The sequence below is a fragment of the Humulus lupulus genome, chromosome 4 (assembly GCF_963169125.1).
Source record: "Humulus lupulus chromosome 4, drHumLupu1.1, whole genome shotgun sequence".
NCBI classification, from domain to species: Eukaryota; Viridiplantae; Streptophyta; class Magnoliopsida; order Rosales; family Cannabaceae; genus Humulus; species Humulus lupulus.
Genome location: NC_084796.1, coordinates 158,494,759 through 158,512,179, shown reverse-complemented (window position 1 = coordinate 158,512,179; position 17,421 = coordinate 158,494,759). Strand labels below are relative to the sequence as shown.

The 17,421-nt window shown below is 39.6% G+C and overlaps 1 non-coding gene across 1 annotated transcript; it reads right to left on the bottom strand.

Annotated features, from left to right (window-relative positions):
* Window positions 1-17,101: 17,101 nt before the first annotated feature.
* TRNAL-CAG (transfer RNA leucine (anticodon CAG)) lies at window positions 17,102-17,182 on the bottom strand. The gene has a single exon. It is a non-coding gene; the product is annotated as a tRNA-Leu (tRNA).
* Between the last annotated feature and the right edge of the window lie 239 nt (window positions 17,183-17,421).

Genomic DNA, 17,421 nt, shown 5'->3' with positions numbered 1-17,421 from the left:
TTTGTTTAACTAATTTTTATTTTAAAGTTATATTGATTTTTTAATTTTCTTATGGGTTGTTGGTATATTATTTTTTAATTAGTGTATATATTTTTTGTGGTATGATATATCATTTTTTTAAGATATTTAGTTTCTATTTTATTATACATAATGGTAGTATATAATTTTGTATTATGCTATATACATTTTAATGGTAGTATAATTTTGTTAGCAACAACATTTTTTAGTAATAATTTTGTAAGTTTTGTTGGTATATTATTTTTCAACTTAGTATATGTATTTTGTGGTATAATATATCATTCAACAACTTATAAAAAACGAAAAAAAATCAAAATAACTTTAAAATAAAAAATAATTAAACAAAACTAATATACATATATCATAATATTAAAATATTTAGAATAAAATAATAATTTGTTAAATGTCATATTTGGTAATATGTAATATTAAAAACGTGGTGAGACTATTTTACTAGAAAATTAAAAATATGGACATTTACTTACTTTTACACACCATTAAAGGTCATTTTACAATAAATTTCTTCCTTTTATTATAGAAAAACCTTTCTTTCATTCAATATGTATATTTAGGGCAATTCTATAGTAAGGGTGACACTTTTGCCCCTATTGGTAGAGACGTTTCTGTTTTCAATATGTGGAGAAATTATAACCCAAACTTTTTATATGACGGTAGTTATATGAGAAATCCCACTAGTTTTTTGGAAAATTTGAATAATTTACGTTGCAAAAAATATGATTCAAACCATCAGTTGCTCGCATGTCTTTTATTTTTCTATAGGTGTGTCACTGATTATTTTGAATCTTGTTTTTAGTATTGTAAATTATTCATAATTTTCAGAAAAAACAGGTGAGATGCTTACTATAATGTACACTATCATATAAATTTTTTTTAATTATTTCTGAACGTAGAAAAAATAGAGACGCCTCGACAAAAGTAGTACTCCACTATAGAATTTCCTGTATATTTATAGCTTAGATAAATTATTGACCAATTGTCATGCTACATGTGAAAAAAATAATTAAATAAACACTAAAATTTCAAACAAAACACACAACAAAACACACAGTTCTATGATCTTCTCTCATAATTTGTAAGTCCTCTATGTTAAGTGATATTATTTAATTTTTTTTCATTTTTGTGGTATGGTATACGCGTACAACTCCGTCTCATAGTTGTACAAGTGTATATATATTGTACAATCATTCTTTTCTAATGCAATACAACAATAAAACTCACAACGTTATCTCAATTATACAACCAAACATTCTTATCTTTTTCCCTCTACCAAAACAGAGTGTATGGTTGCAGGTATTAGGAAAATGAAGACAAAAATGAAAAAATAGTTTTTGTTTATATGACTGAAGCTTAGGTTACAATATATATAGGCATAAAGCCTTGAAACGGAAAGAAGAGAAAACCAATTATGTTATGAAATAGAATGTGTAACAGAATAAAACTTCTCTTATGAAACAGAAGATGAAACAGAATAAGAGTTAAGGAAAAAGCTTAGGCTAATCTTAATACGCCTCCTCAAGATGGAGTGTATAGACTCTTGACACCCATTTTGGATATAAGGTCATGGAAGTAAGTCGGGAATAATGCCTTAGTGAGAGCATCAGCAATGTTGTTCTTGGAGTTGACATGAATGAGCTTGAGTGTTCCATTGGTGACTTTGTCCCAAACAAGGTGGCAATCTATTTCAACGTGTTTGGTGCGCTCATGGAAGACGGGGTTCTCGGAAATGTGTATTGCTGAACTATTGTCACAGTAAAGAAGGGCAGGTTTTGAGTGAGATATACCGAAGTCCTTTAGTAAAGAAAGGAGCCATGTTGTCTCACAAGTGGCATTTGCCGTAGCCCGGTACTCGGCTTCGGCAGAAGATTTAGAAACTGTTTGTTGCTTCTTTGACTTCCATGAAATGAGGCTTTGGCCGAGGAAAATGCACAAGCCAGAAATGGAGCGTCGAGAATCAACACAACTTGCCCAGTCGGCATCAGCAAAGATCTTCAGCTGGACATCTGTGGAAGAAAGGCTTGTCTCAACATAGGCCTAAATGTGAGCACTTGAGCTTGCTTGAAAAAACAGGCCCTGAGTAGGAGTTCCTTTCAAGTATTGTAGAATTCTGTGAGCAGCTTGAAGATGAGGGTGCCGAGGTGTTTGAAGAAATTGGCTGCGATGATTGACAGCATAACATATGTCTGGTCGTGTGATTGTGATGTAGATGATTTTTCCAATAATGCTTCTATAAGTGGTCGGGTTTGAGAGTAATTCTCCTTCATCCTTGCTAAGTTTGAGGTTGGGCTCCATTGGAGATGATGCTAGTTTTGTACCGAGATAGCCTACATCAATGAGAAGCTGTAAGATAAAAGGACGTTGAGAAATGGAAATACCTTTGGAAGATCGGCCTATTTCGAGGCCAAGAAAGAACCTCAATTGGCCAAGGTCTTTTAATTTGAACCGACTGTCTAAGTTATTTTTGAAGTCATTAAGAGCATTATCATTGTTACTTGCTATGACAATGTCATCAACATATATCAGTAAAGCTATGAAAACACCTACAATATTTTTAATAAACAAGGAATGGTCAGAAGGAGATTGAACAAAACCAATTTGAAGAAGAGTGGTACTAAGTTTTGGAACCATTGTCTCGATGCTTGCTTGAGACCATAAAGACTCTTTTTGAGTTTGCAAACAAAATTGGAAGGAACCGTGCCCTTAGGTATATAGCCCTGTGGAATCTTCATGTAGACTTCTTCATGGAGATCGCCATGGAGGAAAGCATTATCGATATCCATTTGATGAAGAGTCCAATTTTTGATGGCAGCTAGAGCAAGTAACAACCGTAGGGTGGTAAATTTGGCTACTGGGGCAAAAGTTTTGAAGTAATCGATTCCTTGTTGTTGGGTGTTTCCCTTAGCAACTAGACGTGCCTTGTAGCGTTCAATATCTCCATTAGGCTTGTATTTTACTTTGTAGATCCACTTGTTTCCAATTGTATGACAGCCTGGAGGAAGTTTAGTTAATGTCCATGTGTTGTTGGCTTCGAGGGCAGCAAGCTCGGCATTCATGGCTTGCTGCCATTGAGGTTGTGTACAAGCGTCTTTGTAGGATTGTGGCTCAGTGATGGTGTTTGCTGCAAGAATAGCTGCACGAAACTGTGGAGAAAGATTAGTGTAAGAAATAGTAAGAGGATGGGCTGTAGTGGAATGAGCACAAACATAATCTTTGAGGTGGGCTAGTGTAGTAACCATACGACCCGATTGAGTTCGTGTTCTATCAGCTGCGGTAACATCCTCTTGATGACTTGTTTCAGCTGTAGTGACAGGGTATAAAACAAGGTAAAACAGTGTTAGCGAATAAGGATGATATGTCATTATTGTTGGTTTTATCTTTAAAAGGAAAAATATGCTCATGGAATTTGACATCTCTTGAGTGAAAAATTTGGTTTGTTGTAATATCAATTAAGGTACATGCTTTCATGTTTTCGGGGTAGCCAATAAAAGCACAAGCCCGAGAACGTTTTGTGAATTTGTGTCTGGTTTTGTCTAATGTAGATGCATATACAAGACAGCCAAAAACTCTTAAATGGTCATAAGAAGGTTCATTGTTATGAAGAAGGAAATATGGTGTTTTGTTCTTAAGAAGAACATAGGGTGTACGATTTATAAGATATACGGCAGTTTTCACCATAAAACTCCAATAAAGAAGAGGCAAATGAGATTGAAAAGCAAGAGCTCTAGCAACATTAAGAATATGTTGGTGTTTTCATTCCACAACAGAATTTTGTTGTAGGCGGTCTACACAAGAATGATAATGTAAAATACCCTTGCTAGCATAAAAAGATGGTAAACTAAGTTCTTTAACATTATCACTTCTTATAGCTTTGATGTTAATGCCATATTGTGTAGAGATAAAAGTAAAGAAATGTTGGCTGCAAGATGGAGCCTCGGATTTGGCTTTTAACATGTAAAGCCAAGTATATCTAGAGTTGTCATCAACAATTGTGAGAAAATATTTATATCCTTCTATACTAGTGATGTGAAAAGGTTCCCATATGACTGTGAATAAGATCAAAGATAGCGGAAGCAAAATTATTATGAGAAATAAAAGGGATCCTTTTTTGTTTGGAAAAATGGCAAATGGAACAATGTTTATCTACTGAATTATGAGCAGAAAAAGAAAGACTTTTATTCATATTATTTGAAATTGAATGAGAAGGGTGACCAATTCTTATGTGCCATTGATTGGCATCAATACAAGGACTAGTAAAAGAGTAAGTAGTATTGGAAAAGAAAGACAAATCTTGTTTGAAACAGAAAAGTTTGTCATATCGTCTAGCTGTCCCAATCTTCAAAGTCGTTGTAGGTGCCTGTAAAAAAAAATAAGTGTGAGTGAAAATCACATTGTTAGTGGTTTGAGCTATATAGTATGTTACCGAAAAAAGGTTTAGCTTGAAGTTGGGAACAAAAAGAACATGTTTGAGAGATATCTTTTCTGTTATATGGACAGTGCATGATTTGGCAATAGGGACCGTGAAACCAGTAGGAAGAACAACTTGTGAAACAACTACTTTATCATCAAAGGAAGAAAAGCAATTGATGTTATAACATATATGGTGTGTGGCACCACTATCAATAACCCAAAGAAAAGGAGGCAAAGATACAATTTTACCAGAGAAGTTGGATGTGGCAGGAGCAACGAAGCTAGTAGTTTCTTGGTTTTGAAGTTGTTGACACATTAAGGCCATGAGTTTCTGGCTGTTCTCATTGAAGTCAGTAGTCTATATAGGTGCTTCAGGTGGAACGGAGACTAGAGAGGCTTGAGCTTTGTCATGTTGTTTCTGCCGATCACCATATCCGGGGGGAACCCATGAAGAAAGTAGCATTTCTCAACAAGATGGCCGGGTTTGTGACAATGAGTACAGGTATATCTTGGTTTCTTGGTCCGTGATGCTGCAGCAATGGAAGAAGTTGAGACAAGAGCAGGGTTCTGTCCTATAATGGAATGAGGATTTGGAGGGTTTTGAGCAACTGTTGGAGCAACAAGATTGTTAGTAACACTGATGCCAATCTTGCGTTGTTTTTCATCATGGATTACCATAGAGAAAACTTTAGCAAGAGAGGGAAAATGTTCAATTAAAAGGATTTGGCCTCTAATAGAATGAAAACAATTATTTAGTCCAGTTAGGAATTGCAAAACCTGATCCCGATTGTATAAATCGAGATTATTCTTAGCAGCTTCACAATTGCAGATAGTATAGGCTTGGTATTCATTGATCTCGTCCCAAATAGACTTGAGTCTTGCAAAATAACCACTGATTGAATCATCTCCCTGCCGAAGTTGTAACGACCCAAATTCGCTAATAAGGCTTAAGGGCCTTGATTAGTGTGCCAGGAGGGCAGGTTGGGAATTATGTGTGATTTTATGAATTAAATGCATGATTATGATTTAAAGCATGTTATTTGGCTATTTGTTTAACTGAGATGCATGGCTATGTTTACTAGTATGCATGTAGGCCCGGATCGTGTTAGAAGGGCATAATTGTAATTTTGGCCATGTTGGGCATAACTGTATTGATATGTGATAACTGTATTCTGTGAATTGTACCACGTGGGTGTGGTTGTATTATTGTGATGCACGTGCCGAGACGGTTCTAGAGAGCTCGTTAACTCAAGAGTCACAACGGGATTTCTATACCCGGCTCGGGAGGAGCCTAGGGGTACCTCGGGGATTTTATGGTTAAGTTGAGGTTTAGCGGGTAATGGTTATTGGAGATTTAGTAACCTGGGTAACCATTAGTTACTGCTGTGAGTAACAAGTTTTAGAAAGAAAATGGTAGAAATGAAATAGAAGAGTAATGACTTAAGTGCCCTTGAAGGTTTAGATTGGAAAGATTAATAGGAAGGGGTAATTTGGTCTTTTGGCAAGGGGAATATGAAAATTTCAGCTGTGATCTAAGGGGGTACGGTTTGGGCATTTGGGGTCACTTGTGGCATTGATAGAAATTGAAGAGAAGAAAGAGGGGGAGAAAGAAGAGCTAGGGCAAGTGAAGAGAAAAGAAGAAGAAGGGTGAAGGGCTGAAGTGGGAACTTGGGAGGAGGATCTAGGGAGCTTTTGAGTGGATTCTCCATTTGAGGTAAGGATCTTGTGCATATTTAAGTTTGATTTCTGTTTTGAGTTGTGGATCTAAAGCTTGAGTTAGTTTCATGCCTTGGTTTGAGTTTTTCTGAAGTTAGAAATCAAGGGTTGAATTTTGGGTATGAGTGTGTTTTGGATCTTGATCTAGTGTTTGTAGGTTGATAGAATGTTCATATGAAGTTTGGATTTGAGTTTTGGGGTTTAGGTATTGGTTTAGGATGATTTGGAGAGGTTGAAGCTCGGGAAAACGCAAAGGAAAAACCCAGAATTCTGGGTCTGCGAGGGCGTGCCGCGGCACGGGTTTTGCTTGCCGCGGCGGGGAGCCTCTGGTTTCTGGGTGCCGCGGCACAAGAAAGTTGTGCCGCGGCACAAGGCAAATTTCAGGATGGCACTTTTAGGCAATTTTAGGCCTTTGCTCCGGGGCTTCGGGGGATGTCTCCGGGATGTTGTTTTAAGGTTTTAGAGGTCCCGAGAGTGTGAGATTGGTCCCGGGAAGTGGTTTTGGGTTGATTAGTATTGAGGGATGTTTCTTGTGTGTTGTGACTAGGTTCTTTGAGAGGCTCGTGCTAGAGGACCGTGCTCGCGGCTTTAGTGCATCAGGAGGCTCGGAATGCAGGTAAGAAAACTATAACACCCGAGGTTAGGGCATGGCCCCAGATTGTATTATGTGCAAATGTTTAAACTTAAATGAATCATGATGTGTGTGAATGATTATTTCGAATGTACTATATGTGTGATTATGATGAAATGAGCGGCCGTGGGCCGAGTACGGCATAGGCCGGGGCGGCCGTGGGCCGAGTACGGCGTAAGCCGGGGCGGCCGTGGGCCGAAAGTAACACCTAGCACATGGGATGCTATATTCAGGGTGGGACCCAAGGGATACATGAGTTATCCTCGCGGTGAGAACCGATACCCCAGGCTTCGGTAAGGCTCTGGGGCGGCTTGGCCGTGTTTTCTTAGTCTAATGATTGACTTGTTTATTGTGGATTATCTGTTATGATAAACTGTATACATTGCATATGTTATGTCCTGCATGAGTTTTCTTGCTGGGCTTCGGCTCACGGGTGCTCTGTGTTGCAGGTAAGGGCAATGACTGAGTCAACCAACCATGAGTACGGAGAGCGTGAAGCGACGTGTACATGTTTGGCCTGCCCGACTGCTTTGGTTGGGGGTTTATTCGAAAATGGCTGTAATAATCTATAATTTTATAATTTCTCAAACTGTAACCTTATTTCAAGATGTAATTAGTTTTCAAACCTTATTTTGGGATCCCAACTGTTTAATAATAGAAGTTTTGATGAAACGATGCATTTTCAAAGATTACAGCCTTAACTTTTAATTAGTCACACTTTTGTTTCAAAAACCTCGGTTAGCGAGTTCATTGCACACTGTTTTGTCTTAAAAACTCACTTAGTAACGACTCTAAGGAAGTAGGGCGTTACAACTTGGTATCAGAGCGAGCCAAGGTTTATTGGTTCTGGAGATCGACCGAACATGTACGCTCGCTGTCAGTGACAAGCTCGACTCAGGGTTGGTTGGTATGAATGATTGACATGTTTGAATATATGTTTGAATGCCCTGTTTGCCTGCTTATTTATATGGAGCATAAGGAATGAGATGACATATGCATGAGATACTGATAGGGCCTGGCCCTTGACTGTTGCATGTTGAGATTAATGTGTGCTGAATAACATTATTATGCATGTGGATGAAAATTGGCATAATGGTTCGCTTATTGAGTGTATGTGGTTAATTTTCTAAATTAATTCATTAGTTATATCTGTTTATTTGCTTGTGTGAAGCATGTTGAGATCTGGGTATACTTGGTGATGATGAATTTGGTAGCTAAATGTATATCATTGTGGATTTGACCTAGTATATGCTTGTGTGTGCATTATTCCTGTGGATGTTTGGACCTAGTGGTGGTTTGGTTCAGAGTAGGGACCACAGAGTTCAGGAGTTGGGTCAGTTTTGACAGGTGAACTCGTGTTGTTGGTTCCTAGAAGGGTTTGTGGACCTGATATTGTGTTGAGAGAGGGATTCTAGGTATAAGTTGGAGTTGGGATCTCCAGTTATCCCAAAAAGCAGCAGCAAAGGGTCACTAGGGTGTGAGTAAGTTGTGGAGTTTGTCAGTTGTGACGGGATAGAAGGATAGCGGATTTCTCTGGGGAAATAGCTGATTTCGAGGTTTTGACAGTAAGGTTACCAGTGTTGGTTTACTGTGAAGTATGGACAGATAAGGGTACTATATGAAAGGCTTAAAGGGTGTTATCCTCGGGTTTTGAGGAGAATTCGAGTTGACAAGGAATTTATCAATAGATGAGCAGAGTTAATTCCACCCATGGTTAAGAGGATGAGAGATCCTGATTAGAGGGTTATGTTAAATGTTGAGGCAGAGGGATGCCTGGAATTGGTACTTGGGCTGAGGTACTGGCTTAATGGGTTGGAAAGAACCTAGATGATGAATGGTTAGAAGAGATTTTAAAGACATGATTTGAACTGTGGAGACTGGTGGACTTATAAGTTTGGTTTGGACTGTTGGGGGTAACAACAGCGTAGATCGATGGGTTTGGTGATTCGGGTAATTCATTTCGGAAAGTTCTACTGATGGATGTATCCGAAATTGATGGCGACCCATTTAAGGATGTGAGATCGGGAATAGTCTAAGGTATTTGGGCTGCTCTGAGGTACGAGTTTATCGTCTGCATGTTGATGGCAGAGAGGGCCATGTTGTTCGAGGAACTGATGGTTGATGATTAGAGCATGAGTGCTAGAGCCGCAAGGGCGGTGCTTCCTTTGATGGAATTAGTAAAGATAGATTCGTGATAATCAAGTTGAAAGAACCCCCGGATAGTGTTGTGGCTTCTGGATTGCCAAGAAAAGGGGAAAAGTCTGACTGATAAGACGGTACTTTTGTTGATAGAACGCAGCGAGGTCGGATTCTCGATTGTTGAGATAGAAGGACCCCAGACAGTGCTTGGGCACCTAATTTGAGATTTGAAAGAAGCCTGATTGAAAAGGTAGATATCGAGATGGCGATAGGAACCAGGAGGTTAATTGGTATGTATATGAGGAAGAGGATGCCACCTGAGAGGAGGTCAGGTGAGGGCATGACTTCTACGTAGAATGACTCGAGATGTTGGGATGGATTTCCCATGGTGAGGGAACGGAGAACCAGAGTGCAGCGATACATTCAAAGTTCGAGGCCGAGTCCTCAAGGGTGAGTATGTATCTGACGAGCTTATGCTTTGGTCATGTAGCGAACTGGAAGGATTCGGTGTTGCGAATGCTCCGAGAGGGTGATGGACATAGAGAGGGTGCCTCTATGGTGCCATTCGAGAGGCTGAGGACAGTGATACTTATTGAGAAGGAATTAGAAACTCTGGCAGATGGATTGTTGAGGATGTCATCTGGAGTACGTAAAGGAGACGGAGCTGATCAGTGGGAAAATTATGTGGGTATGCAAAGGAAGATTTAGGGAATACTTCAAGGTCAGACTACGGATAGGATTGGTATAGGGAATGTTGTAAAAGACGGTTTTGGACGACAGAAAGTCTATCGAAGCAATTGAAGGAATCTGAGCCTGGTGTAGCCAGTGTGTTATACTGCGGGGATTGTTGGCATCGTCGGGTTTGAACGAAAAGTACAATGTTGGGTACCAGTGGGGACGATGTCTCCAAGAGTTGATCTACGACCTGGTTATTGCCAGTTGGAAACCAAGGATAGAGACATTTCGGAGAATTTTCTATTCTGCACCGGGTTGGGAGTGAGGAGTTGGTAACAAAGATTCTGGAATGGTTCAAACTATAGTAGCACAGGTAAGTCTTTAGACAGAGAATGCATGAACGGTGGGGGCAAGTCCCCTTCAAGCTCACGAGCAGTGCATGTGGATTACTCCCAGACGGAAATGGTGAGCAACTGATTATTATGCTGAAGACGTTAGTACCCAGAAGACAGAGTCTCAGGTAAGGTTCTACGGAGTGTTAGTTGGGTGTCGTCAGGAGTTCTCAGATTACAGCTGCAAGAAGAAAGGTCAGGTATGAGAAGATTTGATCTGAAGTCACAAAGAAGCTAATGAAGAACGTCTGAAGAATTGAAGGCATAACAAGACTGGTAAGCGCGTCATCTATTGCACAAGCACCTCCGGAGACGACTACATCCGAGATGAGAAGAACAACAAAACTTGAGGTTAGACGGATTGAGTGGTGTCAAATCAGAAAGAAATTCAGAAGACAAGGTAAGATTTGATTGGTTACAGACGATGATGGAATTTGCGTGTGTTTTGGTTAAGTAAAGAGTGATTGCATAAAGGACCTGATCTATGGTAGGGTTATGGATATGTGGGAGTGTACCATGATTGGACACGCCCAGGAATAATTGACGCGAGGATGGATCGAACCTAGCGGTAGGTGAAAGAATGAACGTGGTTGATATACTTGGAGCGTTAAGTTAACAGTTCTGCATATCATAAGGTGCTTGAGTATTGGGTATTAGTAAGAAACATAGCGTTGAAGACACAGAGGTGGTGAAAAGTAACGGACAGATGATCTGTGTTTGAAATCCTCGATTGAGCGAGGGGAGTTATAAGTGGAGACGGAACTCCTAGCTGTGAGGCGTGTGTCAGTCAGGGGATAGCGCCATAGACTGTAATAGAGTGGACAAGGCGACGACTGAGTTTGGCGTAACGCTAGTAGGTATGATTAGCTGGTGAGTGTCAATGATCTATGGAATTCAAAGTGTTGGCTTGAGATGAAGCAGGGAAGGACCCTGCTAAGGTAGTACAAGTTGGGATACCAGGAATGGATAAAGGATCCAATTAGATTTGATTTTGAATGAGAATTCTGAATGGATATCATTCCACCTCCTTGGGTACGTTGTACCGGGAGGGTCGAGCGGGTGACGGAATCTAGTGTTTTCCTTTGGACCCTGAGGGGTTAAGTGATGTGGTAGTGTATGATGAGAATAGACCACTTTAGACCTTGAATAAGGTGTTTGGACATGAAAAGTTTTAACTCAGTTGATGGAGTTAATGTGGTTGGGTCAAGTGAACTGGTTTCAGGATGGAGCATCGATGATATCGAATTGAGACCCTATGGTATTTTAAATTTTGGAATGGATTTAGAGAACGAAAAGAACAGAGTGGGAATCTGGGATTATCAGTTGATTGCAAGTGAAGTGGCAGTCTGAAAGCTTATCGGATATCTTAAAGAATTAAGCGCTGAGTAGGCGAATACTTGAGGTTTTAAGGGAAGTGTAATCCCTGGTAAGTTAGTCGTGGTGGCAGTTGCTGGTGTCTTGTTAAAGTAACACGACATAGGACATGGTAAGAGGTGAAGGATAGTGAATACTACGATTTGGCATTGGTTCAGAGAGAGCGTCGAAAAGGTTGTTGGAACTCTTAAGGCAGGAGTGTCTGCCTATTTGAAAGCATAAGAGCTGGTAAATTGTTAAATTACGAGGAAACAAAGCTCCGGAAGGAAAGAGCTGCATCTCTGCACAATAACAGACGAGGATCTGTAAGGTGTTCAGAGAAAGAAGGGAGAGTTCTGACTCTTAATTCAACATAAATTCCGAAGTTGTACTAAGGGTTAGGCCAGCGGGGCCTACAAGTTGATCCCACCTGGTAGAGGTGATGACTTTTGAGTATCTCTGGAATCAGGAATAAGACAATGAATTGGTCATTGTAACCTAGGCAGACCCTGGGCTTCGGCAGGGTTGCGGTGTTAAAGAGGGGCTATCGAGAGTATGGCTATTAGACGAGATCTTGCGAGCCAAGATTGTTACTCCTGTAAGAGTGTTGTTGAAAAGTAAAGTAAAGGCGGTGGACCTTGGAAGTTATGGTCAGAACTGCGGGTTTGTTGACTGATGTGTTTGGATAAATTTCGAGGACGAAATTTTTATGAGGAGGGGATAGTTGTAACGACCCAAATTCGCTAATAAGGCTTAAGGGCCTTGATTAGTGTGCCAGGAGGGCAGGTTGGGAATTATGTGTGATTTTATGAATTAAATGCATGATTATGATTTAAAGCATGTTATTTGGCTATTTGTTTAACTGAGATGCATGGCTATGTTTACTAGTATGCATGTAGGCCCGGATCGTGTTAGAAGGGCATAATTGTAATTTTGGCCATGTTGGGCATAACTGTATTGATATGTGATAACTGTATTCTGTGAATTGTACCACGTGGGTGTGGTTGTATTATTGTGATGCACGTGCCGAGACGGTTCTAGAGAGCTCGTTAACTCAAGAGTCACAACGGGATTTCTATACCCGGCTCGGGAGGAGCCTAGGGGTACCTCGGGGATTTTATGGTTAAGTTGAGGTTTAGCGGGTAATGGTTATTGGAGATTTAGTAACCTGGGTAACCATTAGTTACTGCTGTGAGTAACAAGTTTTAGAAAGAAAATGGTAGAAATGAAATAGAAGAGTAATGACTTAAGTGCCCTTGAAGGTTTAGATTGGAAAGATTAATAGGAAGGGGTAATTTGGTCTTTTGGCAAGGGGAATATGAAAATTTCAGCTGTGATCTAAGGGGGTACGGTTTGGGCATTTGGGGTCACTTGTGGCATTGACAGAAATTGAAGAGAAGAAAGAGGGGGAGAAAGAAGAGCTAGGGCAAGTGAAGAGAAAAGAAGAAGAAGGGTGAAGGGCTGAAGTGGGAACTTGGGAGGAGGATCTAGGGAGCTTTTGAGTGGATTCTCCATTTGAGGTAAGGATCTTGTGCATATTTAAGTTTGATTTCTGTTTTGAGTTGTGGATCTAAAGCTTGAGTTAGTTTCATGCCTTGGTTTGAGTTTTTCTGAAGTTAGAAATCAAGGGTTGAATTTTGGGTATGAGTGTGTTTTGGATCTTGATTCTAGTGTTTGTAGGTTGATAGAATGTTCATATGAAGTTTGGATTTGAGTTTTGGGGTTTAGGTATTGGTTTAGGATGATTTGGAGAGGTTGAAGCTCGGGAAAACGCAAAGGAAAAACCCAGAATTCTGGGTCTGCGAGGGCGTGCCGCGGCACGGGTTTTGCTTGCCGCGGCGGGGAGCCTCTGGTTTCTGGGTGCCGCGGCACAAGAAAGTTGTGCCGCGGCACAAGGCAAATTTCAGGATGGCACTTTTAGGCAATTTTAGGCCTTTGCTCCGGGGCTTCGGGGGATGTCTCCGGGATGTTGTTTTAAGGTTTTAGAGGTCCCGAGAGTGCGGGATTGGTCCCGGGAAGTGGTTTTGGGTTGATTAGTATTGAGGGATGTTTCTTGTGTGTTGTGACTAGGTTCTTTGAGAGGCTCGTGCTAGAGGACCGTGCTCGCGGCTTTAGTGCATCAGGAGGCTCGGAATGCAGGTAAGAAAACTATAACACCCGAGGTTAGGGCATGGCCCCAGATTGTATTATGTGCAAATGTTTAAACTTAAATGAATCATGATGTGTGTGAATGATTATTTCGAATGTACTATATGTGTGATTATGATGAAATGAGCGGCCGTGGGCCGAGTACGGCATAGGCCGGGGCGGCCGTGGGCCGAGTACGGCGTAAGCCGGGGCGGCCGTGGGCCGAAAGTAACACCTAGCACATGGGATGCTATATTCAGGGTGGGACCCAAGGGATACATGAGTTATCCTCGCGGTGAGAACCGATACCCCAGGCTTCGGTAAGGCTCTGGGGCGGCTTGGCCGTGTTTTCTTAGTCTAATGATTGACTTGTTTATTGTGGATTATCTGTTATGATAAACTGTATACATTGCATATGTTATGTCCTGCATGAGTTTTCTTGCTGGGCTTCGGCTCACGGGTGCTCTGTGTTGCAGGTAAGGGCAATGACTGAGTCAACCAACCATGAGTACGGAGAGCGTGAAGCGACGTGTACATGTTTGGCCTGCCCGACTGCTTTGGTTGGGGGTTTATTCGAAAATGGCTGTAATAATCTATAATTTTATAATTTCTCAAACTGTAACCTTATTTCAAGATGTAATTAGTTTTCAAACCTTATTTTGGGATCCCAACTGTTTAATAATAGAAGTTTTGATGAAACGATGCATTTTCAAAGATTACAGCCTTAACTTTTAATTAGTCACACTTTTGTTTCAAAAACCTCGGTTAGCGAGTTCATTGCACACTGTTTTGTCTTAAAAACTCACTTAGTAACGGCTCTAAGGAAGTAGGGCGTTACAGAAGTTGTGCAAGAACTTGTTTGAGTTCGAAGATACGGGGACCATTCCCTTCGCTGAAACGATCAATGATTTCTTGCCATATAGCAGCAGCAGTCTTGAGGTACATCACATAATCCCTAATTTCTTTGGAAATGGAGTTTAATATCCAAGACATGACCATATTGTTGCAACGTAACCATGGGCTGTGATTGGGGTATGTGGTAGGAGGTTTAGGTAGAGTTCCATCCACAAAAGCCATCTTGTTCTTAGCACCAAGGGATATGGTCATTGAGAATTTCCAGGACTGAAAATTATTTTCAGTGAGGATAGGGGAAGCAATGAGCATTCCGGGGCGATCTCCATTGCCGAGATGATATGGACTATGAAAATCATCATAGGCAGGTCGATCAAGATTGGTGAGGGGGTCAAAGCGATTTGAAGAAGAAGCCAATCCGCCATTGTTACCAGGGGGTGAGCTTGACGAGTTACTGGGCGAGCAGTGGTGGAGTCAGTCGCCGGAGCTGGAGGTGGAGGATCTTGGCGTTGAGAAGAGCTTTTGGTGTATGGCCTAGCCATGGGTTTCAGTCAAGAGAAGAGTGTTGCTCTGATACCATATTAGGAAAATGAAGACAAAAATGAAAAAATAGTTTTTGTATTTATGACTGAAGTTTAGGTTACAATATATATAGGCATAAAGTTCTGTTATGAAAAAGAATGTGTAACAGAATAAAACTTCTGTTATGAAACAGAAGATTAAACATAATAAGAGTTAAGGAAAAAACTTAGGCTAATCTTAATAGCAGGGTAATTTTGGAAACTAAAATTTCTCAAAAAAAAAAAAACAATTAAAAATGTCAGAACATCGTTCATAAAAATACTATTTTCTGTAAGAGACTTTTGAAGAGGTGAACCACTCCCCAAAGTCTCATATTTACCCATTATGCTTTGCCTCTTCCCCACATTAACTGATAAGTTTATCTTTGTATCCGATTCCCAGGTTTGAATCGTCCACTTTATAACCATATACTTCAAATTCTTAGTTGAGATTCTAAAATAATGGGCATTTGACAGTCACTATTGCTTTCTGATTTTGCTTTAATCTTAAAAGGACTGGATGGACCACTAGTATTTATTTCAAGATAAATTTTTGTCTATTCTAGGCTGCAACATAGAGTCTGCTTATAACTTTTTAATATTGATACCGGGAGTTATTTTAAAGTGTATTCTTGTATATCTATTAGTTTTCGACTAATGATATAATATCTATGTTCATGTAGAGTATTTTCCTCTTCGGTAAGTTTTGTAAAATAATAGGCTACTCAATAGAATGACTGGACTTTACTTGTAAAGTTAAATGCTGTTTATCTAATTTGTCAAGAAAACAATGCTGTTTATCTAAGAAAAAAAAGAGTTGTATTGTATGTATGTATAAGGTATATTTGCAGGTCGCTTCTACATTATTGTATTCCTTTTCAGCAAAAGAGCATATATGAATATTGTTTGTTAAGATATTCCAAAGCAAAAACCGACCCCACAGGTACTGGTCCATCACGAATATAGCACGTGAATAGTCGTCTACAGAATTTATATAATATATATGCCAAATAATAAAAAGTGGCAGATAATTTAGGGACAAGAGAACAAAAAGAAACTCAGAAAAAATAATCACATAAAAAAAATTGATTAAATAGTACATCATAAAAAGGGTTTTTAAAAGAGATAAAAAAGAAACTCAGAAAAAATAATCAGATCACAAAAATTAATTAAATTCAGAGTGGCAGGCAAGTAAGTTATAAAAAGGGTTTTTAAAAGAGATAAAGCACAGAACTTAGCATCATTCTCATCTCATCCACAGCTGTCAGGTGTGGCATCACCGCAGCTCTAATCGAACCCCCAGGTCTTGCAATAAGAATCCCCTTGTTTTCATAGTGGTTCATATGTCCCATGTACCATTAGGGATTACCAATACCATATGGAAGGAAACTTGGTCCTTCGAGAGAAGACAAAGAACATCATTGAAGAGAAAACCAAGGTGAAATACCTTGATCATGGCAGAAGGAGTAAGGAAGGAAAGCCATCCTGCTCAGGTAGCCCTGATCAAAGTTCGAATTTTTGTTGTAAGACCACTGAGTTTCTATGCAGTGCTTGCATGTTGTGTGTCTTTTGCCCACTAGCCATTGTGTGGTGCTCCATCAAGCTTCCATGCAAGCTTGGTTGGCGGGTTGCTCAGCGAGCAAGCGACCGCGCTTGTTGCGGATGTGGATCAGAGAATAGGGTTGTTGCAGCTTATTCTTCGTTTTCTGACAGAGATTCAGATGTTATACCAGAAGAAGAAGAAAAGAAGTTTGGGCTAATTCCTTCATCAAAATATTGAGTTGTGATTACAAGTTCTAAGATGAAAAGTCGGCACCGAACTTGATTATTTGATTTTGACGTCACGACTTTTTTTCCATTTCAAGCTTCTAACGTTGATATTTCAGTTTTAGTTGTATGTATTAATGATGTATATGTAGTTCCTATCTAGGTATGTTGTATTACTTTATTGAGTTTGATTATGCATACAATTTTTTTTAGTGGAATATTCATAATGATGTATTTGTGTGCATTTGTGAGACTTATTTAAATAAATTATAGCATAAGTAACGAAATTATTTAATTACTCCATTGGATTGATGGGTCCTTGAGTCATGTAATAGATTACATGATGTCTTTCCATTAGTAGATGAAAGAATAAAGTAATGGGCATCTCGAACTTTTTGGACCTGAATGAAAAGTACCCAAAAAGAAAAACGAAAAACTAAAACACATGTCAAGAATGGGATTCGAACCCATGCCCTTTCGGACCAGTACCTGAAACTGGCGCCTTAGACCGACTCGGCCATCTTGACTAGTCCGACTTTATTGAAGTCTTTTAAATATTTATTAAATTCAGAAAAGTAATAAATAATAAGAATTGCCCCCCAAAAAAAATTAATAAGAATTTTACTATTTATATATATATATATATATAATATTTATGATTCCTGAATAGCAACGAACTTGTAGATTGAATAATTTTTTTACATATATCTAGGGATCCATTAAAGAAATGCTATTTACGATTTTTGCCCCTCGAACTTTTACTACT